Source organism: Arachis ipaensis, chromosome B08, assembly GCF_000816755.2.
Source record: "Arachis ipaensis cultivar K30076 chromosome B08, Araip1.1, whole genome shotgun sequence".
Taxonomy (NCBI): Eukaryota; Viridiplantae; Streptophyta; class Magnoliopsida; order Fabales; family Fabaceae; genus Arachis; species Arachis ipaensis.
This window is the reverse complement of record NC_029792.2, coordinates 121,663,413-121,690,124: the sequence shown is the minus strand read 5'-3', so window position 1 is coordinate 121,690,124 and position 26,712 is coordinate 121,663,413. Positions and strand designations below refer to the sequence as shown.

The following is a 26,712-nucleotide window of genomic DNA, read 5'->3' as shown; positions in this document are numbered from 1 at the left end:
CTAGCTTATACCACGGAGATTCTGATTAAGAAATCTAAGAGATATTCATTCAGTCTGATGTAGAACGGGGGTGGTTGTCAGACACACGTTCATGGATTGAGGATAGTGATGAGTGTCACTGATCATCACCTTCTCCATAGTTAGGCGCGAATGGATATCTTAGATAGGAACACGCATGTTTGAATAGAAAACAGAAATACTTGCATTAATTCATCGAGACACAGCAGAGCTCTTCACCTCCAACAATGGAGTTTAGAGACTCATGCTGTCAAAGAGTACAAAGTTTAGATCTAAAATGTCATGAGATACAAAATAAGTCTCTAAAAATTGTTTAAATACTAAACTAGTAGCCTAGGTTTACAGAAATTGAATAAACTATAACAGATGGTATAGAGATCCACTTCTGGGGCCCACTTGGTGTGTGCTGGGGCTGAGACTTAAGCAATTCACGTGCATAAGGCCATTTTGGGCGTTCAATGCCAGGTTTGGATCCATTTCTGGCGTTGAACTCCAACTTTTAATCCTTTTCTGGCGCTGGATGCCAGAATTGGGCAGAGAACTGGCGTTGAACGCCAGTTTACGTCATCTTTTAATCCTTTTCTGGCGCTGGACGCCAGAATTGGGCAGAGAACTGGCGTTGAACGCCAGTTTACATCATCTATCCTTGAACAAAGTATGGACTATTATATATTTCTGGAAAGCCCTGGATGTCTACTTTCCAACGCAATTGGAATCACGCCATTTCGAGTTCTGTAGCTCCAGAAAATCCACTTTGAGTGCAAGGAGGTCAGAATCCAACAGCATCAGCAGTCCTTTTTCAGCCTGCATCAGATTTTTGCTCAGCTCCCTCAATTTCAGCCAGAAAAATACCTGAAATTACAGAAAAACACACAACTCATAGTAAAGTCCAGAAATATGAATTTTTCCTAAAAACTAATGAAAATACACTAAAAACTAACTAAAACATACTAAAAACTATATGAAATTAACCCCAAAAAGCGTATAAAATATCCACTCATCAAGTATTAATCTATTAAAGTAAACACAACTCCTAACCTTAACAATAAAGGTTTAGTTTCGAGAGAGAGAGAGAGAGAGAGAGAGAGAGAGAGAGAGAGACGGTGTTTTTTTTAATTCAGTGTGAGATTGGGCTCTAGGCCTTGTTATTGGCATTTAGCGCCAGTTTGGGCCACTTTTGATGCAATCCGCACACTCCTTGCTGTCTGTCTGGCATTTAGTGCCAGTTTCTGGCGTTTGGCACCGAGACTCCTGCATGAAATGGTGAGTGGGACGCGGTTTGGCATTTAGCGCCACTTTCACGGCGTTTAGCGCCATGAATCAAGAGAGTAATCCTAAACTATAATATATTGTTGGAAAACTATGGAAGTTGATTTTTTAATGCCACTAAAACCACATCATTTGGACCTCTATAGCTCAAGTTATGCTCATTGGAGTGTGAAGAGGTCAGACTTAACAGCATCCACGAATTCTCTCTGCACTTGTCTTCAATTCTTGGTTCTTCCTTGTGCTTTTGCTTCTCTTTTCCTAAAATTTTCCTATAAGAATCATGAAATCAAGAAAATTAAAGTACTAATAGAATAGCCTTGAAAATAATATAATTATCAAACAAAAGTCATAAATTTTCTATAAAAAATGCCCAAGAAAAGTACTTAAGATGCTCATGCATTACAGGGAAAAACCAAACTTCTATCCAAATTTGATTTGGCTAGGTTCACTCCCTAAACTTTCAACCACTAAGTGCTCACCCAACTTAGTAAGAAAATCCTCTCAAAATCATGATACAACCACTAAGTGCTTAACATAATTGTCATTTTTTAAGGAGAGGCTCTTTCTAGAGTAAAACTTGCTAATCAAAATAACACTCTTAAAGAGTTTAGGATAAAATATTGTTGTTTCTTCTTTCTCCTCCTAAATATTTATTGGATGAAATAAATCAACTTGTATCCACTTACATACGAGAATCATCATGAGTGATCATGAGATAATCAAGTTGTCAAATTAGATAAAAGAACAAGAAACTAGAAGACTTCACACATTGTCAAATTGGTAAAAGATTTAAAAATTTACAATTCATATGAGATTTTTTACAAAATGCTAGAGGATTAAAAAATGTTACAAGTTGCTTACAACATGTTAGAAGTGTTTACAATGTAGTAGTCAAATATTAGTTACAAAATTTGACTACATGATAAAAATAAGTCAAAAGTTGTCAACAATAGTAGCTAGATATATATTATACTCATGAGTTATCAAGCTTATCAAAGACAATTAGTGTAGTAAGTTGAACTTTCTACAAGTTTAATTTCATCACCTCCATTCCAATTCATGCTTAGTTATTCATAGCCAATAATAACTTTTCTTAGCAATTAAGTATGTACTTTAATCATCTCTCCATACTTTGTGAGAGTGTTGTTGGTGAGTTTGAGAACAAAAAAAATGATAGTGTCATTTATATGAATGAGTGATCCTAGTACCAATAAATTGTGGATATTATACTTACAATATTGTTGCCTTAGAAATATAAGACTATGTAGGTCTAAAAAACTCGACCAGTAATTGGTAAGGTTATGAAAATTACACCTGATCGACCAATTTGAATGGATTAACTGGAAATCGGTCATCTGGCCAGTCCGGTTGACCCCTAGAACCATCTTGCAAAAAATCGGTCAAATCGGTGGTTAACCGGCGAATCAACCGAACCAGATGGGTTTTTAAAAGTTTCAGTTTTTTAATATCCACCAAAACAACATCATTTTAACGCTGAAAAAAAAATAAAACCCATTATGGTGCGGAATTTTGAATACCACAACTGAACTGGCAAGTGCAGCGGATCGTACCAAGTAATACCTCAGGTGAGTGAGGGTCAATCCCACGAGAATTGATGGACCAAACAAAAATAATTGAGTGATTCACTTAGTTAGATAAGTAGAAAAGAGTGTTTTGGATTCAAAAGTATCAAACAATAATCAAATAAATTGAGAAAGCAAACAGTAAATTCGTTGTGAAAAGTATGTCAGAAAACAGTTAAGGTTTCAGAGATATTTATTTTTTCGGATTAACAATTCTTACCAACTACTTTAATCATTCAAGATTCAATTCATGGCAAACTTTACTTGATTAAACCCTAATTCCTTAGTGATTTAATCTCCTCTAACCCAATCAACCGCTAATTCCTTGGTCACTTAATTTTGATTAAAGGGTTAAGTTCAATTCTAGTTTATTAGCCACATAAACCCTAATTGCCCAAATATAAGATAATTATATGTCACATATCATGTTAAGTCCAGGTAATTAGTGGTTTAGGAGGAGTTACTTTCAAGCTGTTATTCAAGTGAGTTAACTTTTTCAGGAATCAATAAGAATTCATGTAGAAAAAGAGCTATCTTTCAATATACTCAAATTCATAAGATGAAGAATGAAAGTAATTCTTGAATTGAAATCAATACATTAATTAAAAGTAGACTGGCAATAGTATTAATCTATAGAATAAACAGAGCTCATAACGTTAATAGAGGAGGTTTAGTTGCTCATGGCTCAGAGAAAACTAAGGTTCCAAAAGTGTGTAAAGTGCGGAATGAGGTCCAGAGAGAGGAGAAGAGGGAGCCTGAAGGGCTGAATCTTTTCTCCTTTTATATCTAACTTAGATTTAAAAATAAAATAAAATAATAACTACTAAAGATTGTGTTTTTTTTAACTAATAATGAAAATAAAATAAATAATTAATTAATTATTAACTAAATATTGGAATGAATCCCCTTCCGTGGAGTCCAAATTCGCGCTACTGGCGCGGAACGCTAGTTTCGGCGTTTAGCGCCACTGAGGCCGAAACGAATGGTGCGCTTGTTGTCTTCCTGGCGCTAAACGCCAAACTCGACATTTAGCGCCACTAGCGTGTGTGTCAGGCACATTTTACGAAGCTTCTGGCGTTAAACGCCAAGTCGTGGCATTTAGCGCCAACCTAACAGAATGGTTGCACACGTTTCGAGGTGCCTAGGGCCAAACGCCCAGTAGCGGTGTTTAGCACCAGCTTGGCAGCATCAATTTTCTTCACGAACTCTGCCAAACTCGTCCGGATTTTTTCTAAAATAAATAAGACCACAATGCGCCTCAAAGTAGCATCCAAATAGGCTTCAAACACTATAATATCAATACAATTCAATAAATTCATATCTAAAATAATAAGAAAATTTAGAAAAGATGCTCACGCATCACATTACTGATTCCCACCCACATAGCTGACCCAACCCATTTTCGAAGAGCCACTCACCACACCTCCTTAACCCCAATTTTCTCTTCCAGTCTTCCTCCAACAAACTCCGCCGTCCCTACCACAATCGACGCCGGATCGAAGCTGGACAGAAGGAACTCACCGTCGTGGATCGAAGCTGCTGTCAGCGGCGGCGTCGTCTGGTCGTCTGAACTTTGAAGCTTCTGTCGTCAGCGTCGTCTGGTCATTGGAAGCACGGTTTGAAGATTATGTCAACGTCGTCGTCGGGCATCTGTTCTGCCACCGTGAACTATAGGCCTTCTCTGCTATCTGCCGTGGTGAGTTCTTATGTTTTTCAATTAATTTTTTATTTTGTTAATTAACATATGAATTGCTGGTTGCTACAGTAAGGAATTTAGTCCACTAATTTGAATTCAATTATTTTTTTGTTAAGTATATGAATTGATGCAGAGTTCTTCTTCTTTTCAATTTTTTTTTTACTTTGTTAATTATATGAATTAATCATTTTATAATTCTAAATTTTACTGAATATAATTTTGATATAAGTTCAATTTTGGATTCTAGATTTTGAATTATATATAGAATTTTGATATAATTTTGGATTCTAAATTGTTGTAATTCTAAATTTTGTTGTAATTGCTATAATAACTAAGGTTTTATTTTGTTGTATGTAATTTGTAATTTAGATGGAACAACCACAAAGTGATCAACAACCACAAGATAATGCCGTCCAAGAAGTTGTTTATGAACTTTTAATGATAAATTATGGATAATTTATTGTGTGAATTTGTCAAATCTTAAATTTTATTAGTTTAAAAATTATTAAATTTTTATATTTAAAATTATATATTAAATTTTTTTTATAATTTTACTGTATATTTAATTAAATCGGTTCAACCACTGAACTATTAAGCCAATCATTCAACCAGTTCAATGATCGGTCCGATTATCACAACCTTGGTAATTGGTTAGCTCTCCATCTAGAACCCAATTGGGCCAATAACTTTGATAAGTGTTTTATCATGCTAATATTAAAGACTTAAAATTCAAAGTTTCAAACAACTTAAATTAGTGGAGTAGTTATCTTACTCGTCTGTTAAATAAGTATAAAGGATTAGAATCCTGCCTTATGCATGCAGAAGTCCACTAGCCAGTGATAAATTCTTAAATAGAGGTACCATGAGAAACCACAAAAAACTAGATAATCAACAACCAACTTGAGTTAGTCTAGCAGTTAACTCACTTGTCTGCCTAAACAAGTATCAAAAATTCAAATTCCGTCTTATGTATGCAACATATTGATCAACGACAAACTTTTAATCAACGATAAATTAATCGTTATTCTGTCAGATTGGGAGGTACGTAAAAAAATGACCAGAGAAGTTTCAAACATTCTATTTCAGTCCAAAAAATTTTTAAACGGATTCAATATTATGTTACAATTAAATTTAACATGAACAATTAGTATATTGAAGAACCAATAACGTTTGATTTCAGTACGTAAGTAAAATTAATCTATTAACGATCACCAATTTAAAATTTTTTCATTTGATTCTGGATCGTTAATGATGATTAATTGATAGAATTTTGGAATTTTTTTACAAGAAAAAAATCAATAATAAAAAGTGGTACAAGAAAATTTTTGTTATATTTCTCTAACATAAAGAAGATATGACTTAACAATAATATTATTGATATTCATGTCACTTATACCGTTAATTATTCGTGTCAAATTTAATAGTAGGACAACACTAAACCTATTTAAATTTTTTGAAATAAAAATAAAATGTTTAAATTAAAACATTAAAAATTAAATTAAAATTTAATCTAAATATTATGAACCAAAATAATACTTTACCTAACAACATCAAAGATATGAAAACCTATTAACTACTATTTTCCTTTTAGTGGATAAATGGATTAATCATTATGTTTTGCTGTGAATATTGTTTTTTTTTCTTAGAAAAAAAAAGTTGTGTACTCTGCTGGTGAAGGTGTGTTGTTTTAGCATCTCTTAAAAGTTAATTTTTGAAAAATTTTATTAGTCATATTAATCTTTAAAAAATATAATTATAGATCAAATTTATTATTTTATTAGTTATGGTTGTATTTAGTTAGTGCTTTTGAGACACATAAACACATACACAAATACACAAAGAGACATATACATAAAGATATATAAATTTTGTAATGTGTTTAATAATAATGTATAAGATACACATATATAAATCTAATATTAATTTTATTTTCTGTATCTTAAGTATTGATAATTTCAAAAATAACTAAGAATAGAAAAATCAAATTTTATATCTTATGTATTGTGTCTCAGTTTTAAAAAAAATATTAAATACATATATTTTATGTGTATCTGCGTATCCATCCAAAATTATCTCAATAAATAAACGATAAACGTGTACCACTGTGTTTAATAATTAATGTTCATGTCTCAACAAACAAACATAGCCTATATAATAATGTGTTACGTAATAAGTTAATATATTTAATAAAATTTTTCTAAAACTAATTTAAAGAATGAAGTTTAGAAGTTACGTGAAAAAAAAGACAGATTATGCATTTGGCAAACCTTAAATTTGTAATGTAATGGTGCCTTATTTTTTTAGAAGGAAAACACCTATTGCCTTGTCACTAATCCAATGCCGCGTTTCATTATATAGGATTATTATTGCTAGAAATTTCTCATCACCTTCACTGTAACTTCATGGTGAGTTCCTTATATATATTAATAATAATAACCATGATATATATTGTTATATATGCATGTCTATTCACCTAGGATTCAACGTGGATCCTCGCACCTTATAAATATATTGAAGCTACGACCTTAGCTTCATGCTTCATTAGAAATAATGTCTTGTAATTTGATGTGATGTTATGATGATGAGGATGCTCTGAAAGGGTGGGGTTTGTTCAACATCTTGTTGCTAATTATTGCATTGTGCCGATTGAGAAACAACAATTAATATGGTATTGGCTCTTAATAACTATTTACATATGACCTGTAAAATCATGTTTCATGAGTAACATTATGTTGATCCACTAGCTACTCTTTTCTTTCCTAACTTTGTTTTATTTATTCATTCAATCATTAGCTTATTTTCTGAGTTTTTTTAATTTAGTTTAGCCTATTCATGAATTAAATTGAGTCTCACACTTTTAGTATAACTTCAACTCAGTGACTAACATATTTAATATTCTCCATTTTGTGTTTCTTTTCGAGAGTTAGTTTCCAAGTTGAGATTTTGGACAGAAGTGAAAGAGAAAAAAGAAAAACCTATTGCTTTAAAATTTTACGTAACAATTTCTTAATTTTATTTTGTTATTTTACTTTTGCATCCTCATCTCCTTCTAAATTACTAATAATATTATGAAATATGAATTAACAGAATAAGACACAAAAGCATAAATAATTAGACGTTGAACAAACCTCACTCCATCAGAACATTATTCATCTTTTTTTTTCAGTTCCGAATAACACTCTCCAAAAAGTAATTGCATATTTAATTTGCAATTCAATAGTCTTGGCAAAGATGGTGTTCGGTTTGTCGAGTACCAAACGGGTCGGATGAATGGAATGGTTACAAGGAATGAAGGGAATCTGGTCCTAGGCTGATGGGAAAAGGATCTACCTCCTAGGTTCGTGTCTAAGGATGGATCGTTGAAGTTTCGCGACCTCTCAAGCTGTCGTGGTGTAAAGGGGAGCCACCTGCAAAATGGACTCCGATGCTCAAGTCAGAATCCGTACAGATGGTAGTAAGAGTGAGGGGATAGTGACATACCGTGGGAGAGGAGTAGGGTCCTCCACTTATATATTCCATGCCTAGGGCGGGTTCCATAGGGGCAGAGCTGCCTTCCAGAAAATTTTTCCTTCCCAGCTGTCATGTGCTTTGCTGTTGGGAGAAGAAGTATCCGGATGCTCCCTTTGGTTTGGGTGTCACGCGCCCGCCAAGTCAGCCGTCCGGGTCGGGACATTGTGTTAGTTAGGCCGGGCCAGAACAGATGGTATCATCCATTCTTTGGTATGTAAGAATCTCAATTTAATTTCAACTACATTAGTTATATATTTTAGTTAGTTCAAGAATAAAGATAAGAAATTATTAAAAAAGAGTTCTACAAGATAAAAAATTTACATACAATTATCTTCATATAAAGTTAATAGTTCAGCATCATTAGATGATTTGATATATTTGATTAAATTATTATCTAATAGTTTTCAATACAATTATCAACTTCATATATAGATACAATTATAGTTTTTACCAAATACTTTTTTTTTTTGGGAAAGTTGCAACCATTACAAGCTTGAAAACGTATTTTACTCGTGAACAAAAGCAATTGAACATAGGCCTACAGGAGGGGGATTGAGTTGATTATGTTTAGAGATCACCCTTAAGCAGAATTTGCTACTATTATATCAACTAGCTATATAGTTAACGTTATAATATTTTCATGATCAGTTGGGGTACCCACCCTAAAACATCAAAGAGAAATTCAATCTGACTTTCAAAAATTAAATTATCAAACTTTAATTTTAAAATTGTATTATGTTGCTGTTAGTTGAATAAAATAAATTATAAATTGACGATGGTGTAATTAGCGTCAAATATTAAATATGATAAGTCTTGTCAAGCATGATGAATTTTTGTTGAAATAAAGTTATCAATAGGAGAAAGGTATTTAGTTCAATGAGGTTTATCGAAGTGAAATAGAGCAGTTGAAACAATGTTAAGATCGATGGTTAAGACAGTTGAAGACGGTTACACAACATATGCATCTGGCGGGAACAATTACTTTTCAGGTTTTGCATATGGTACACACATATCTCCAGCAACTTTCAGAGTTTGCCAAGAACTTTTTTTTTTGTAGGATTTCTTCCATGTTTTTACTTTTAATTTAAAATTCCTTGTATTTTTTCCTTTTTGCAATTTGCTTTTTTTTTATTGCAAAGTCTTTTTCTTTTCTTTAAAATTTTGCATTGTCTTTGGATTCAAAGTCCTTCGACTACGGAGGCATTTCATTACTTTATTTAAATTCAAAGTCATTTACTTCACTCTCTTTCAAGTAATTTAATCTTACTTTACATTCCAAGTTTTTTCCTTCTTTATTTGTCTAAAGTAGAATTTTTAGTGCACGTTTGAAAATTGGTACTTATTCCCAGATCATTAGATATCAAACTAACCAAGATTTACCAAAAATCTACATAACAAATTGATACGCTCAGCAGAATTGTTTTACAAAGTGTGTTAAAAGATTCATTAGTTTTTGAGTAATGATTTAGTGTATGCAACTTTGAAGTGACAGAGTCATAAATATGGCTGATGAAGTTTCAAATAGCAATGTTGGATCATCTGCAAATAATAATGTTTCCATAATAGTTACACAAACGTCTGCAGAATTAACAAATGCAAAAGAAAGCATTCAAAATCCAGGCAATGGTTCTCGGGTTAATGCCATAGTTAATAATCCTTATGCGGGAAATACTAGGCATAATCCACATCCACGAATTTCTCAAACGCATACACAACTGGGAATAACTGTAGGTTGGCCTCCTTTTGCCCTTTCTCCAGGTTATACTCCACCTATGAGTGGTTACGTGCCTCCAATTAGATTTGGTAGTGCATTAGGAGCAGTTGACAATCAATCACATAATCCTGAGTTCGCTCGAGATTATCAGGTGGGATCAACATCAAATAATTTTGGATCGATGGCTATATTTCGACAGCATGTTGATGAGAGTCATCATGACCTGGTCAATCTATTACCTCAACAAATGACTACTATTTTGAATCCTATGATGGCTGATCATGAGACCAAATTTGATCGTTTGGCTAGACAAGTTGAACGAATTTCTCGAATTATCGATTATCGTGAGGTGATCATCAAAATTTAGGAGTGAATCTCGAGGACTTACAAAATAATCCTAGAGATATGAATGACAATATGAATTTAATTGAGAAAGTTCCTCATGCAATTCAACGTGATCAAAATGTTGATGATGTATTGGATAGGATTCATGTTAATCAGCGAGGGAAACATTATAAAGTAACTAGGATTGTCGAGGATGTTCTTAATAGGGTTGGTATTAATGTGGGTTTTATGAATTGACCATATTTTATTTCCGCATTTCCTGCTGCCATACAAATGGCAGAAGTACCAAGTGGTGTGAAGAACCCTAAAATAATAACAAAATTTCCAAGAGAAGTTGGGGAGTCCACCACTGAGTATTTGCCCGATATATGGTAAAGTTAGGAAATTGGCAAATGATGAGAATTTGAAAATAAAATTTTTTCCTTCTTTGTTAACGAAGAACGCTTTTACTTGGTTTTCAAACTTAAGATCTAACTCGATTGTCACTTGAGCACAATTGGAAAATGCTTTTCATGCTAAATTTTATAAGGGAGAGTTGAATGTGACAATCACCAATTTCGTTACTTTGAAGCGCGATGACAGTGAATCAATAGATGACTTTATTATTCGATTTAAAATGCTCGAAGTCAATGTTATGTCTCTCTTCCCGAAAGTGAGGTAGTGAAGATATCAACTATGGGTCTAGATTTTTACATGCGTCGAAAGTTGCTTAATGTACATATACCAGATTTGGCTCACTTGGCTGAAAGAGTTAGACAGGTAGAAATTCTTTATAAAGAAAAAGAAGTTTTTAAAAGTGAGAAAAAGTTTAAGAATATATCTTTAACTCGGAAAAAAAAAGTTCCGTATATCGAAATTGGATCTTCGAGTGAAGAATCTGATGTTGAATTTCTTGAAGTCGATTTGGCTGAATTAAAGAATGGGCCACCTTATATTTGTTCTTTACTTAAGAAAATTATAGATGTTGATAAGTTCAATTATATGAAGTATAAGAGTAGTAAAAAGTATAATTTCAATATCTCAAAATCGGAGCAAATATTTGATGTGTTGCTTAAAGATAAACAATTGGTTTTGCTAGAGAGTAAAACATCGCTTTCAATTAAAGATTTGATCGGAAAACCTTTTTGTAAATTTCATCAACCAACTAGCCATTTGACTAATAATTGTGTCCGTTTCAGGGACTTGATTCAAGAAGCGATTTCAGAAGGACGATCGAAGTTTGATGATGGAAAAAAGAGATAAAGGTCGATACTGATCCTTTTGATGCTGAAGCGAATTTTCCTGAACCCTATTTCATAGGGGTAAACATGGCTGTTTTTATGTCTTTCGAGTTTGATTTAGCTTTGGGGATTTTGAAGGGAGTGTTTGACAAGTTTACCTTGGAGTAGGTGAGGGATTGTTGGAAATTTTTATGCATAAGAAATTAAAGGATCGAGATATTTCTTTGTGCCCTTAATGCAATGATGTATTTGATGCTGAAGGTGCAGCCATTTTCAAGAAGGAAAGGATGAAAATAGAATTAGCTCATAAAGAAGAGCAAGTTCGTCAAAGACATCCTTCTTGACACCAAGAAGGGCAAAGTTCTCAAAATCTTTAAGAGAATTATTCCCTTTCAATGAATCATTCTCAAGAACTTCGGGCTCAATGGATTAAGAATTGTCATGAGTTCCGTGATCGAGAAGTGCAAGAGTATCAACAACGCCAAGCTCAAAGGGGCTATCAAGGATTCAATCGTGGTCGTTACCTATATCCTCGAGGAAGAGTAAGAGGAAATAGAGGTAGAATACACTTTTGTTGAGTCACATGTGACAAGCCATCGACTTCTGTGGATACGGGAGTAACACCTTCTGTCCATATGAGACTTATCCAAAAGGAGTTCCTTCTCCAGCAAAGGGTAGTAAAGGTAAATTTCTCGAAGCTAATCTTATTAAACCTAATGAAAAAGATACTGATCTTGATGAGAAATATTTTGACGAAGGTGATGAAGAGATGGTTAGCACAATCTCCATTATTCCTACAAAGTATTTGGGAGAATATGAGAAAAATCCAAGTGAGGATTATGACTTAGATGATGAGGAGGCTTTTGTGTTCATTTGTGAGGTTGAAGAGGTAGGGTGTTTCAAAAGGCCTACAGAAAAGCAAAGGTCACACCTTCTACCATTACATATTCGCGACATAATGAGTGGCATATGTGTTAACAAGGACTTGGTCGATGGGGAAGCGGCAAATAGTTTATTTCTATAAAGGATGTTAAACAAGGTTGGGAAACATTTCAATGATTTGATTCCTACTAATATTTCGGTAACAGGCTACAGTGAAGTTTTGACACCAACAAATGGGTTGGTTTCTCTTCGAGTTCACATTGGTTCTTCATCTCGAACCACTTTATTTGTAGTAGTTTCTTCAAAGGCCAGTTATAATGCATTACTAGGCCGAGATTGAATCCATGGTGTTTGTAAACCCCGTAAAATTAGCAAATAATTAATCAATAAATTAAATTTTAATAAAAAATTAGAAATGTAAATTTTATAGTAAAATAAGATAGAGCTAATTAAAACAAGAATTTTGACACTAATTTTAAAAAATTTGGCCCAAGATTGGACCGAACAGGCCGAAACGGCCCCAAGGCCCAATTCAACCCAACCACACTCAATCAAACACAGCTTCCCTTCCTCCTTTCACTTTATTCACGCTAGAAACATTTTTGGAGAGGGGAAGAAGAACTCAACCCTTGCTTTGATTTCAAATGCCCATATCTTCTCACTCCAAGCTCCGATCGCCGCACCGTTTGTGGCCACGCGTCCGCAGCGTCGAACTCTACAAAGCCCGATATGAAGATTGGTATGGAACTTTTCATTCTCAGCCTCTCTTTCCCAATTTTCAAAAATTATATAGAGTGGTGTTGAGATTTTGGTTCTTTGATGTTATAGGATCCGAATAACTTGAGGAAAACATTCACTCTTGCTTATATGGCGCTTGGGTAAGGTGAGAATTCTAGAACCTTATCTAATTCCTTAATTGAGTATGTTAGGTATTGAATTTTGGGTATGTATGTGTGATACATGTGAATTAGGTTTGTGTATATATAAATTGGAGCTTGATTGTATACATTGGAGGCTTGGTAGAGTTTGGCTGTCATTACTTTGGAGATTTTGGATCTTTGGGGCTGTGTTTGGTGCCTTGGTGGTGTCTCGGGTTATACATGGAAATCGGCCAAGGTATGGTTTAGGTTTCTCGTATTTAATATATAATGTCTTGTGAAAACTTAGGCTAGGTGACCATAGGATATGAATGAATGCATGTGTATGTTACATTGTTTAATGCCTTGAGAATAATTGTGAATTAAGTTAGGAGTTGGATTTTGTTTGATATTGGGGATGAAGTATAGAATGGTATATGATGCTTCAATGATTATTGGTAAGGTGATAAAATTGAATAAGCATATATGATGAATGATTGATGACCTTGTTAGTTAGTTGAGGAAATTTATGTATGAAATGGTGTAATATTGAGGAATGGTTGATTAGGGTAATGGTGGTGCTGTAAAGGGTAAGTTGTGGTGCTATTTGTATGAGTGGAATGTGGTTTTAAATTTGATTTTGGTAAAAATAGAGGTTTAAGAACTTTGGTGAAAAACTAGATTTTGGTCGAATTTCGGCAAGCCATAACTCGGCTTCTGGACCCACAAACTGTTTCAAACTTGTTTTATACAAAAAATTGGGTCCGTTAAGTTTACGCCGTTTGAAGAACGGAAGAAAAATGTTTTGAAACAAAAAAATTATGCGCGTCGGAAATTCGGTGGGCAAAATTGAAATTGCGTATGCGAACACTGCACGCGACGCGGCCAACCCATTTCGGTTTGGTGTTTTAAGGGGTTGCGTGCGCGACCACCTGCACGCGACGCGACCAATCCCTTCGGGTTGAGTATCTCGCATATGCGAGCCATGAATTTGAGGGGTTGTGTACGCGACCACTTGCACGTGACGCAGCCATCCCTTTCGGGTTTGGTTTCTTGTGTACGAGAGCAAGAGGATGCGCACGCGAGCAAGAAAAAATCAGTCCTTGCGCACGCGAGCAAGGTGCTTGCGTACGCAACGCCCCTGTTTTCAACAAATGAGTTTTTGTGTTTTAAAACTTAATTTTGAACCTCTAAACTTCTGTTTTTACTCTTTTAGCCTTAGATCATAGTAGTGAGCCTAATAATAAGATGAAGCTAGGAAATAGAAGTGACTTGGGGGTGAAACAAGGTTGAAAAATTAATAAATTATATATTGAAATGTGAATACTTGGAGTGTATATGGTGCCATGGCTTTAATGATTGATTGTGCAATGATTATGAATATTCATGAGGCTTATACACTTAATTTTATCTGAGATACGAGTTTCCTTGGGTAAAGTACCGTGGCTTGCCACCACGTGTTCCAGGTTGAGACTCAATACTCTGTTGACCCTACGTCGTAAGGGACTAAGGGTGACCGAGCACTTATAAATTCTCGGGAAGGTTAACGTACCGTGGCTTGCCACCACGTGTTTAAGGTTGAGACTCGATATTCTGTTGACCCTACGTCATAAGGGTGACCGAGCACTTATAAATTCTCAGGAAGGTTAATCCCATTGAGTAAAGTTTTATATATATATGAATTATGAATGAGAAGATAAAAAGTTATTCATGGACTCATGGGGATGCGCGACGAGGGACAGTCCAGGGTTTAGCAGTTGGACTTGTCGGGTTGGCTTGATAACCGACAGATGAGACTCACCAGCCCTAGGACAGGCGTACATCATATGCATATTGTTTGCTTTACTTATTTGTGCATTAATTGGGAATGCCTAAGTGAATTTACTATGTTAATTGTTATATTGCTAATTGCAATACCTGTATACTAGCTGTGTTTGCCCTTGCTTGCTTGTTTGTTTGTGTGGTATCACTGATGTTGGGAGGTCGGAGGAAAGCCGAGGAAGTTAGGGAGTTTATTCAAGTTTAAGGTCTGGTTTAGTTAGAATCTTAGAACACCACCCGTTTCTGGTTTCTGTTTTAGTCCTTTAAGTTTTATAATCTGAGTGTCGGCGTTCTAGGATTGCCTTTGGCTTTCTCGAGACCTTATATCTTATGTGCGTGGCACCTTTACCATGCTGAGAACCCCTGGTTCTCATCCCATACGTTATCGTTGTTTTCAGATGCAGGTCAAGAGGCACCTCGTTAGGCGTCCGGAGTTCTGTAGCGAAGTATATTTTGGGACTTTATTTTGATGTATATTTTATATATGGTCGTATGTATGAAACTCTCCGAACAACTTATTATGTTTTGTACCTCTTAGAGGTTTAAGGAGAATTAGAGTTTTATTTATGTATTTTGGACCTTGGGTTATGTATATATGTATGTAAATATTCTCCAGCCAGCCTTAGCTTCGCAGGCTGAGTTAGAAGCTTGATATTTGTACTCTTGACTCTCTACTCTTGTCTTTTATATATATGTTAGTGAACTATAACTTTTTTCATACGCAAGAAATCCTTAATCTTGAGTGTTGCACTTTTAATTTCGCGATTTTGTTATTCTTCAAGGATCATAGTGTACTACTTTCTTTCAATTACTATACGCATATAAATTTTATTTTAGAGGTCGTAATACCACACCACCTCTGTTTTACGACTTAAGCATCAAGCTCTATGTGGTAGGGTGTTACAGTGTTAGGGTTGTACCTTCGATTGTGCATCAAAGTATCCTTCTTTGGACTGATGAAGGAAAATCTGAGGTGATAACACTACAAAAAATTCTGGTAAAAACGGCGGTTTGAACCGCCATTATTACCAATAATGGCGATTTCGTAAAGCGACGTAATTCTGGGCGCCATTCTGGTTATTACGGTAGTTTTCTGAAAACCGCCACAATTCCCTAGGTTAAAACGGCGGTTTTTGAATAGGTTAAAACGGCGGTTCGAACCACCGTTATTTCCAGGGTTAAAATGGCGGTTCTTGGATAGGTTAAAACGGCGGTTTGAACCGCCATTATTACCCTGACAGAATGGCATTTTGGTTGGTTAAAACGGCGGTTCAAACCGCCGTTATTTCCAGGGTTAAAATGGCAGTTTTTGGATAGGTTAAAACGGCGGTTTGAACCGCCGTTATTACCTTGACAGTTGCATTTTGGTTGGTTAAAATGGTATTTTTGAACTGCCATTTTTACCCTGATAGTAGCGTTTTGATTGGTTAAAATGGCATTTTTGAACCGCTATTTTACCCTGACAGTGACATTTTTTATCGCTTAAAAAAATAATTTTTACCGCCATTTTTATCGAGTTAAATAAATAATTTTATGATTAAAGCGTTAAATAAATAATTGTGATTAAAATTTCACAATAGCAAAAAATCATAATCCATAAATGAAATATTATATAACTCATAAACAAAATATTAATATAATATGTAATTTTTATTATTGAAAATCAAAAGTAATAACTCCTATACAAAACCTTGTCTTACTAAACTTGCCAAAATACAAACATTGCAATAAACACTAATCAGTCAAATCTACCCCTTCCAGTTCCCTAAAATATGTTAATGTCTAATAATGTATTTAAACCATCTAATAAGTGCTGTCTTTTTCATCTAATACAAGACAAGTAGCTTAGCTAAGTGATGATGAATAAGATTTGGAGGCCAAAAATTTCCTCCTTTTGTAATTAACTTTAAAACAAGCCTGCCTTAGTTTCTTGGTCTCTTGTGTGAGTTTCATCCCAGGAACTTGCTCCAACATCTTTGTTTCTTGCTCCAACACTCCAAGCACCAACACAAATAACAAATAAGCTTTCAGCGCAGTGAGAGGTAGACAACAAATAATCTTAGAAATAATATCCTTACTAAGACTGCTAGTTAATCTTCTTATTATTTTTGTAGATAACTAGTGAAGTGAATGCCTACTAACCTCAACTTAAGGTGACTCTAAACTTGAAATTGACTTCAAATTGTGTTGTATTTTAGAGGTATTACATCGTTCAGGAGAGCCAGAATGAGCAGTGACACACTCCACAGTCCTAAACCCTTTTTCTCTCTGAGTGAATGAGAACAGCAGCAGAAATCAGATACAGGATAAGTAATTTCTGCATTTTTCCATTTTATATAACAAATAATGAGGCCTTGTCTTATACAATAACAAGAGTTGAAGAATATCTAAACCCTGTTTCACATGAAAAATTATTACCAACAGATTCATATTAGTTAAAGCAAGTTAGTTAGTTATCTAAATAATCAAACAGCTCATTTACATAAGAACACTGAGACACACTATCTGTTTTCAATTAATTCTTTTTAATACTTGATTTATGGTTATTTGATTAGTAAGAATGTTAGCAAAATTGTGTGCAATATCAGCAGTATTTAATAAATGAAAACAAGCAAAGTAGCAGCAAATATAATAAATATAAAAATAGAGAAATTTAGCAATGCCATTCGAGAGGACTACATTAAAACCAACCAAGATTCATCAAAGAATTAAAGAAAGAATAAATTTTATAACCTAAAACACAACTCTTCCCTCATCCCATTAAGCATAAAATTTCTTAAATCTATGAGCAGGAAAAAAAAACTTACTCAAATTATGACTCAACATGAATAATTTTCCAACAAAACCCAGAAATTGCACAGTAATTAGGAAGCTCAGAAGCCATGGTGAGCGATATTCTCAAGAAACAAAACAGTAAGGAACAATTAGAGAATGTTGTGCCGTGTTGCAAACCAAATCAAATCAAATTGAGCTCAAAAACGAACAAAGTTTCAAACTTTGATACAACATCATGATGTGTAATAATCATGTAAAATATAAAAAAATAAAAATAAAAAGAGAAAAAACCTCAGAAACAATAAAGGGTAACTGAATTTACCTGCAAAAGGGTTGAAGATTGATGATTGTTTGGTTTTCTGTTTCTGCGACTACAATGAAAATGGAAATTTGGAACAACTGAACAAGAACAAGGAACAGAAAAACCAAGCAAGTTAGTTAGTTAGTTATCTAAATATTTTAAAACATATATCTAATGTCTTCTCAAAAATGGCTATAGTGGTGCAATATCTAAATGAGAGTGACTGGTTATAGAAGAAAAATGGCCACTAGGAAAATAAAGTGGATGCCATTGCAGCAATGCTATTATTTGTTGTTTCCACATTCCCAAAAATACACATAATATTATTTTATTTAACGGATCCATTGATGCATATAGGATGATGAATCCTTCTCATCATCATGTTAATTTTTTACATAATTTTATTATCACGTATAATTTTTTTTAATCTTTTACTTAAAATATGAGACTTAAACAAACTAAAATAAGTAACATTAGAAAATAAATAATAAATATAACAAAAAATCACATGTAATGAAGTTATATTAATGATTGATTATTGATGTATCCATTATTGTAGTGATAAGGGTATGCATGCATGCCTATGAGATGGTGCAGCTAAATAGATAAAACCAACTAACCCAGTGAACTTTAAAAGCTTCACTGCCCCTTGTATTTTAGCCTCAGCTTCTTTTTCTATACCCATACTAAACCATATCCGGTGACAGAGGTGAAAGATCTGCATAATATGAAGCAACAAAGGAAAAATGCATTTATCATCAGATGTTAATAATTAAATAATCAGCTTGCATTTTGGGTCAAATGAAGAAAAGGGAAAGTAAAGACAGAAGAAGAAGAAGAGAAAGAAAGGGGAGGGGAAAGGCTGTAGATAATGCATTAACTATTATACTGGTAGAAGATAGCGTGTAAGAAAATGGAAGAATGTAAAACTAGGTATTGTTTTAGCAGACAACCTAAAGTGTCTACAAGGTAGAATAGATGCTCTGAAGTTTACAAGTCCACAAGACAAGGAAAATCCCTTTATAGTTCATAATATTCTAACTGGAATGGGAATTTTAAATCCATTGTCACATGACAACCACTTATATAGGCCAGCTGAAAATAGTTTGGTAAAAGTAAGAAATAGTGAACAATGTTTTAATTTAAATTGCAAATTTCTAACAGGGATACAGTTCTACCAAAATGACCGCAAAACCATTTAAGATGCTGTCTTCTTCACATTCATCTTCATTGTAAAACCATATACCATTAACTTCTTGAGCCGCATTCCGATATAATAGGTATGGCTTCTTAAGTTCATACTCAAAATCCAATAGATTTTCTACTAGGTTGTCTGTCAGAACAAATATTACAAAGAAAGTTGCAAATCAGAAAACTGATAGCACAAATCAGGCACACAGATGAATGAGAGCAGAGCACTAGTACATTTATATTTCTCCAAACAATGAGGAAATAATAAATCAAGCACTGCCAAAAAGAGAATATGCGATCTACAGCAACAATAATGCAAAATATATTTGAATGATTGAATCTATCCAGCACTGAACATTAATTAGCATTTAGCAGTTAATCTTGGAACTAAAAACACCACAAAATGGATTCAATTAAAAAAAAGAAACACAAATCCGAACCTGTATTTTGTCGATTCATGACAATGAACTGAAACTGAGGCTACACATTCCTGAAAAATGCAAAATAAAAAAATAAGGGAAATTGGTCAAGGATCAAAGTGCACATGAACTGAAGCATATGGAAAGAGGAAGAAGCAATGTTCATTGATGACCTCTTGACAACAAATAGAGATCCTTCGACGTCCTTACGAGTCTGGAAAAAAGAATACATCCAGAAATTGAAGAAACGAGATGAGAGATTATAGAAATGTGTCAAGAGAGAGAGAGAGAGAGAGAGGGAGGGAGAGAACGGACCCACTGATTAGTTTCAATGTTGAATTCGTAGAAAGAGACATGAGCGGCGGTGAAAAGAATCTCGGCGATGAAGGGATTGAAGCGCTGGAGGACAGTGAGATTCAGCACCTTGGTGCTCTGCCTATCCAGATTCGGCATCAGTTTCTTACTCTGACTCTGCGACATCTTTAGCTCACAACCAAAATAACAACTTATAAGATGTACAAACTTATATATACAACCAGAGTATTGGAAAGGGTAAAATCTTACAGGTTTGAAATTAGAAATTTAATAACAAACTAAGTGAACTACTGGACCAAAGTTGGCCATTGAAGCCCCAGCACAGCATTCATTGCCATATGAGGATAGAATGAAGTGAAAAAGTATACTAAAACTGAAAACAGCAGCGTTGCTTTAAATTAAAAATAGCAGTCATATTAGTTAATACAAACTGCAATTGGTGTAGGGATTGGATTCACCTTTTTCTTCTTGACGGATTTGAGGATCTTGATGATGCATTTTTCATTATCGGTGGAGTGAACGCCCTCAGATCAAAGACCTCATTGTATTTCCCTCTTCCCACCTTCCTCACAACCTCGTAGTCATCTTGCTCCCTGCAAGTCATGAACTCAATTTTTTAAACAGACATTAAATAAACAAAATAGGAATTCAAATTGATGGGAAGGTAACTAAAGCAAATTCATTCCCTTCTTTCCTACTTTAAGAAGAATAGATAGTTAATTTTACCTCCCTGTAAGCATGAATGCATTGAAGAAGTGGCTCCTTAGCCTTGAGGTTACTTTTTCCTTCCTGCTTTGCAAAATAACACCAGAAATTATTAATGTATCTCATAAAAGTTAAAAGTTAAATCCTTGCTTATGTACTAAGGCTTAGAATCTGACCTGAATTTCCAGCAGTTCTTGCTTTGCTACCTCCACCGATGATAAAGTACTGAATGATTGCAGCTGTGAAAAACCACAATTCTATTTTAATAGACATGCATAAGAGAAGAGGAATAGTGGATGCACAACCAATAAAATACAGACCAATATGAGCAGCGCTGCTTGAGCTTCCTTTCTGGAATCTCCCGGTGCACTGTGTTTCTTCAACTTGTCTTTTTGTTTCAATATTCTATCTAAATATTAACGTGCAATCCTGAGACGGAACAAGGAATCGGAGAGAACATCAAGGAACAGCCGCTAAGTTCCTCAAAGCATGAACATAGATTAATGTCACATAAATTATCGTTAAGTGCATTATCATTAAAACCGCATAGTAACAAAGAAAGGATAATTGGAATTAGAAAAAGAAACAAGCCTAAGATAATTTGATTTAGTTTTGATATTCAAAAAATTGTTCCCAATTTTTTACCTAAAAATAAATTGAACAAGGAAGAAAATCAAAACCTGAAATTAAATAAAATAAGTAGCAGTTAGCATAGAACAATCAAAACCTAGAATCAAACGAAATAAGGTTGATGAGGAGAAGAGAAGCTCGAAGAATAGAAACTAATAGAATACCTAGCAAATCGCATCAATGGAAGCAAATGTACCATCAGAGGAGAAGCATTGATGGACATGACACCGATGGAGGGGAAGAATCATTGATGGAGGAGAAGCTCGCAGAGCAGCGGCGATGTCGTTTTTGAATTCTGCCACACCAACACAACTCTCACACACATAAAACAAGGAATCGAAAGAATAGTAATAATCAAGAGGAAGTAACAAATCATGAATCAAAAGAAGATGAAGAAGAAGAGGATGAGAATTTTGTATACAAACCTAAAAGTGAGAACGGACACGGAGAAGACGAGCTAGGGTAAGAAGCTCACACAACATAGAGCGCAGAAGTTCGATAGAGGAGAAGCTCGCATCAATGGCAGAGAAGCTCACAATAATAGAGGAGAAGCTCGCATCAATAGAGGAGAAGAAGCCACTGGAGGAGAAGCTCGTTGCTCACGCTCTCCTCTGCGATTTGCAATTAGGTTTAGGTTGGGTTTTCTTCTAACAACAGTTATTACTGCCAAAATCATTAAAAATGTCCTTCCCTTACAAATACATTATGGCGGTGACATAAACCGCCTTAATTCATGAGTATTGTGGCATTTTTATGAAACTGCCTTAATATTAATGACATTTTAACCAGTTTTTTTTGTAGTGTAAAGGCAGATGAAAGCCTTTATATTGAACAAATGCGTGTCGATTTTAAAGTATAAATGACAAGATGAAACCTCTTAATGTCGATAGGATGCTTAATTATTACAACTGTGAAGGTTGTTTTTTGACTTCAAAGGGGCTGAATGTGAAGCTTCGACATCCAAAGCTTGATTACACTCCTAAAGGATGGGAGTAATTGATCTTTTGTTAAATAGTTCGATTGTGTTTTAAAATGGTTGATGATCAAGATGTGTCAAACTATTTACTTTCTTTAAAAAATTATTTAAGTAGTTTTTTCGCAGCATGTTGTTTAATTTCTAGTGATGATTCTTTCGAGAAAGTTGAGTGAAATAAGGATTCAAATTCAGTAATATGTAATTCAATTGTTAGCACGGTTTTGATTCCTAAAATCGAATCTGGTAGTAATTTACTTTCTGCAGCATGTATTCCCATTCCTAGGTCTAGTATTGTTGGCCAGTTCTATATAGATGTATCCCGAGATGTTTGCTTTGTAACTGACTCGACCGCCGATTTGGCTGATGATTTTGATAAAGTTTGTTTCTCCTCACATGATTCAGTTGATCTTTCTTTTGATTGTATATATGATCTCGAACATTTGGATTTTGAAAAATTATCAGTTAATGATGATCATACAGAAAAGGGATTTAAGTCCCAAGATCCACTCGATGATGTGATGGTGAAGTCGAGTTCGATTGATCAACATCTTGATTATTTATGTCAGGCTTTCAAGACAATGCGTTAAAAAGTTTTAAAAATGAATCTTTTAAAATATGCATTTGGAGTATCTGCAGAAAATTTTTTAGGATTTGTGGTTCAAAAGAAAGGAATTGCTGTCAATCAAAATAAAGCTAAAGCAATTCTCGAATTACCACCTCCAATGTCGAAAAAAGAAGTTCAATCTTTCTAAGGAAAAGTCAATTTCTTTCGACAGCTTATTTCCAATTTATCTGGTCGAACTCAAATTTTTTCTCCTTTAGTCAAACTTAAAGATGAGTCACAATATGTGTGGACGAATGAACATCAAGTAGCATTCGCTTCCATCAAGGAGTATTTGTCCAAGAAACCAATAACAGCTACAGTTCATACTTTGGAACTTTTAAAATTGTATGTTGTAGCTTCGACAAACACTATTGGGTGTATGTTGGCCCAAGACGATGAAGAGAGACATGAGAGAGCTATTTATTACCTAAGTAGAGTGTTGTCTGATATTGAGACGAGATATTCTCGTATCAAGAAATTGTGTGTTTCTCTTTATTACGCTTGTACAAAGTTAAAATGTTATATGAAATATATGTTATCTTACCTAATATTACAGGGACGATTAGGAAAATGGATGCTTGCTTTGACAGAGTTTGATTTGTAGTATGTCCCGGCCAAGGCAGTGAAAGGACAGGTCATTGCAGATTTTTTGGTTGATTGACCAAATAATCTTAATGACCAAGGGGCAAATATTGTCAATGGCGAATCTTGGAAGTTATATTTTGATGGGTCGAAACATAAAGATGGTGTTGGTGTTGGTATTTTGATTATATCCCCGAAAGGGGTTCCATCAAAATTTTTGTTTGAATTAAAATATCCATGTTCGAATAATGTAGCCAAATATGAGGCTTTAATATTGGGGTTAAAAATATTGATCAGTAAGGGTGCATTAGATGTCCAAATCTTACGAGATTCTCAATTAGTTTTAAAACAATTGTTGAAAAATTTTAAATGTACAAATGAAAGATTGCAGAAGTATTTGTTTTATTTCGAAAAGTATTATTAGTTCATATTCCAAGAGTTCGAAATGAGGTTGCAAATGAGTTAGCTCAAGTTGCTTCGAGATATAAGGTTTTTCCTAAAACTTTGGAAAAGCTGGCAGAGGTTCAATAGATCCTTGTGCCCATTGAATTAAGAGAAATCTTGGCAACTGATGAATGGGATGATAATGATTGGAGAAAATCAATTGCTGAGTATTTAAAGAATCCCAATGTTCAGGTTGATCGGAAAATCAGATTACACTACAAAAAAAAATGTCTATGGTCACAGTTTTTGACCTATGGTCACGGTTTTTCCACCGTAGCCTATTTTGCCGTGGCCATAGACCTATGGTCACGGTTTTTTTTATCTATGGTCACGGTTGTAGTATTCAAATTCTGGCACTTTAGGCCACGTTTTTTTACCATGACCATAGGTTAATCTATGGTTACGCGTAAAACCGTGACCATAGCCTCTATGGTCACCCCACGTTAAACTGTGACCATAGCCTAATCTATGGTCACGGTATAGCTTCTATTGTCACCACTCACCCCCACTTAAAACCGTGACTATAGCCTCTATGGTCACCCTTCCTTAAAATAGTGACCATAGTCTCTGTGGTCACCCCACCTTAAAACCGTGACCATAGCTTATCTGTAGTCACTCCACCTTAAAACCGTGACCATAGCCTATTTTATTTTATGAGATTTAGTTTTTTGTTAAAGCATAATGACATCACAAAATGGTGATAATTACAAAATAAATCTAAAAATGAGAAATTCAGGAAATCTAAATCATAAAAGTTACATTATAAGATAGATATATGTTTAGTCCAAATAACACAAATCAAAATAGAGTGTAATTTATTCATTACATGTAATACCGGATAAAGTCTCTTTTCAAAAAGTATAGAACACATCAAAATATTATATTTAGATAATTTTGAGAGCTTCATGGTATTAGTGTCATCTCCTCTATCTACCTTAAATAATTATGACATAGCAAATTTTGCTTCTGAAGCACCCAGAAGCCTCTCAAATGTGGCTTCTGCTTCAGCAATTCTTCCTTGCTATATCATCATAGAGAGAAACCACCAGGTGTTATGTGAAGTATGGAAACCAGAGAGATACAAGAATGAAAACGCAATGAAGAGAAGTAAAAAGGAACATTCAAAAGCTACAAACACTAGGTAATGAATGATCTTCTGTCTCACTGACCAGTGAAGATCAATACTATTTTATTTATATCTGACGTTGACAAGGCTAGAGGAGTAAACAGAACAGTGTTCTATTCACGCCCATAAAAGTCAGATTTTAAATAGAACAACGAGAACAGGCAAATAAGTGAAGAGAAGATTTCGAGAACTACAAATCATAGGACATATATATTCTTCAACGTTTTTACTGACAAACTTAATCCAACACTAAAATGAGAGAGTAAACAGATACAACAGCAACATAACAAGGCATATTCAAGATTTTATTTATTGACCCAAAAAAAAGCTTGATATCAAGCATACATTCAAAGGCAACATAAGAGGAACTCTTAAACAATTTGTATTATCAACATTACAAATTTCATGGGATTCAGCAATAAGTTACAATAAAACGATGAAAATAGAAAAAATTTCATCTAATATTAGCTGCCAACCTTGTATAACCAATGTGGACTCTTTGCATAGAAGATCATTCCCAGAGCAAGTATGCCAGCAGAAAAAGTAGATGCCCCGAAACAAACCCGCCACCAGGGGCCCAAAAAAGGTCTATTTAACATCGCGTATGACTAGTAATAAGTATAAAATATGATTTCAAATTTAAATCATACCATCCAGAGATTTTTTTACAGGGATTCCAATCAATAAAGCTCCCAATATGCCAAGGCAAGTTGCAATCTGGATTAAGGTTCCATAGGTTCCCCGTACAAAAGTAGGAGAAGCCTACCATCCACCAAATATTGTGATCTCACGAATAATCAAGTAAATTTTCAGCCTACTCAATTATGCAGATGCAACCATATTCATACCTCTGTCAAGCAAAACACAACTAACACATCAAGCACAAAGTGAACGGGTACATTAAAACATTAAACCTATCAGATTTAAAGTTATCAGATTACAACTTAATAGAACCCTAAAGCTCAATTTGGTTTTTAGCTTAGGAATTTGGTACATTTTTTAGTGAAGGAGTCAAAGGAAGAGGGAACAAACATACCTGAGCATGCAGACAGCGACGGAATGGAGCAAATGGCGGCAACTCCTCCCCCTGGGCCACTGGCATGCGTTCTCTTCTCCCTCTCTTCTTCAATGGTGAGGCGACGACGACATTGGACGATGACGGCGTCGATCTTGACAACAGCAGTGACGTGCGATGATCCCTCCAGCGACTGCGTGGATTACGGTGGCCCCCCTCTCTCTCTCCCTCTCTCTCTCTCTCGCGTTTGGCTGGACGACGTCCCTCTCTCTCAACATCTCCTCCCTCTCCTTCTCGATTCTGACAACGACGACGTCGGCGGCGACGGCGACGGCGGCACCCAGCCTTGCCGGTGCCATCACCTCCCTCTATTCTTCTCCCTGCGCCCTCGCTTTCTCTTTTCTTCCTTCCTTTCCTTCTTTCTTTCGAACCGTGGGTAAGGGGATTAGGGGGTAATAAGGAGTGAGGGATAGGGTTATGAAGCCTAGCGTGTGTTAAAAAAAAATATATAAGAACCTTAATTAATTTAAACTCAAATAATCAAAATCTAATTTAGTTAAAAAAATTTACTATAAAAGACTGTGACCATAAACTCCTTTTCGATCACCCTTTTGTAAAACTGTGACCATAGACCTTTTAGGTCAGCCACTAAAATCGTGAGTATAGACCCCTTTAGGTCACTCTCCAAAACTGTGACCATAGACTCATTTTAGG

At 34.8% G+C, this 26,712-nt stretch overlaps 3 long non-coding RNA genes across 9 annotated transcripts; all 3 read right to left on the bottom strand.

Annotated features, from left to right (window-relative positions):
• Nucleotides 11,313-24,131, bottom strand: LOC110266086. Its single transcript, XR_002353022.1, has 3 exons — nt 24,119-24,131; nt 22,774-22,775; nt 11,313-11,996 (listed from the first exon to the last, which is right to left on the bottom strand). It is a non-coding gene; the product is annotated as an uncharacterized LOC110266086 (long non-coding RNA).
• Nucleotides 16,563-21,932, bottom strand: LOC107613754. Of its 7 annotated transcripts, none has more exons than XR_001614162.2 (15): nt 21,677-21,932; nt 21,416-21,546; nt 21,267-21,301; nt 20,942-21,050; nt 20,798-20,860; nt 20,643-20,705; nt 20,375-20,509; nt 19,917-20,081; nt 19,775-19,815; nt 19,623-19,672; nt 19,170-19,324; nt 18,612-18,709; nt 18,013-18,089; nt 17,058-17,183; nt 16,563-16,909 (listed from the first exon to the last, which is right to left on the bottom strand). It is a non-coding gene; the product is annotated as an uncharacterized LOC107613754 (long non-coding RNA). The 7 variants fall into 7 exon arrangements; XR_002353020.1 differs by having other exon boundaries at nt 19,238-19,324; nt 21,677-21,931; XR_002353019.1 differs by lacking the exon at nt 19,170-19,324 and adding an exon at nt 17,723-17,812 and having other exon boundaries at nt 21,677-21,931.
• On the bottom strand, nt 24,796-25,559 carry LOC107611892. Its single transcript, XR_002353021.1, has 2 exons — nt 25,460-25,559; nt 24,796-24,878 (listed from the first exon to the last, which is right to left on the bottom strand). It is a non-coding gene; the product is annotated as an uncharacterized LOC107611892 (long non-coding RNA).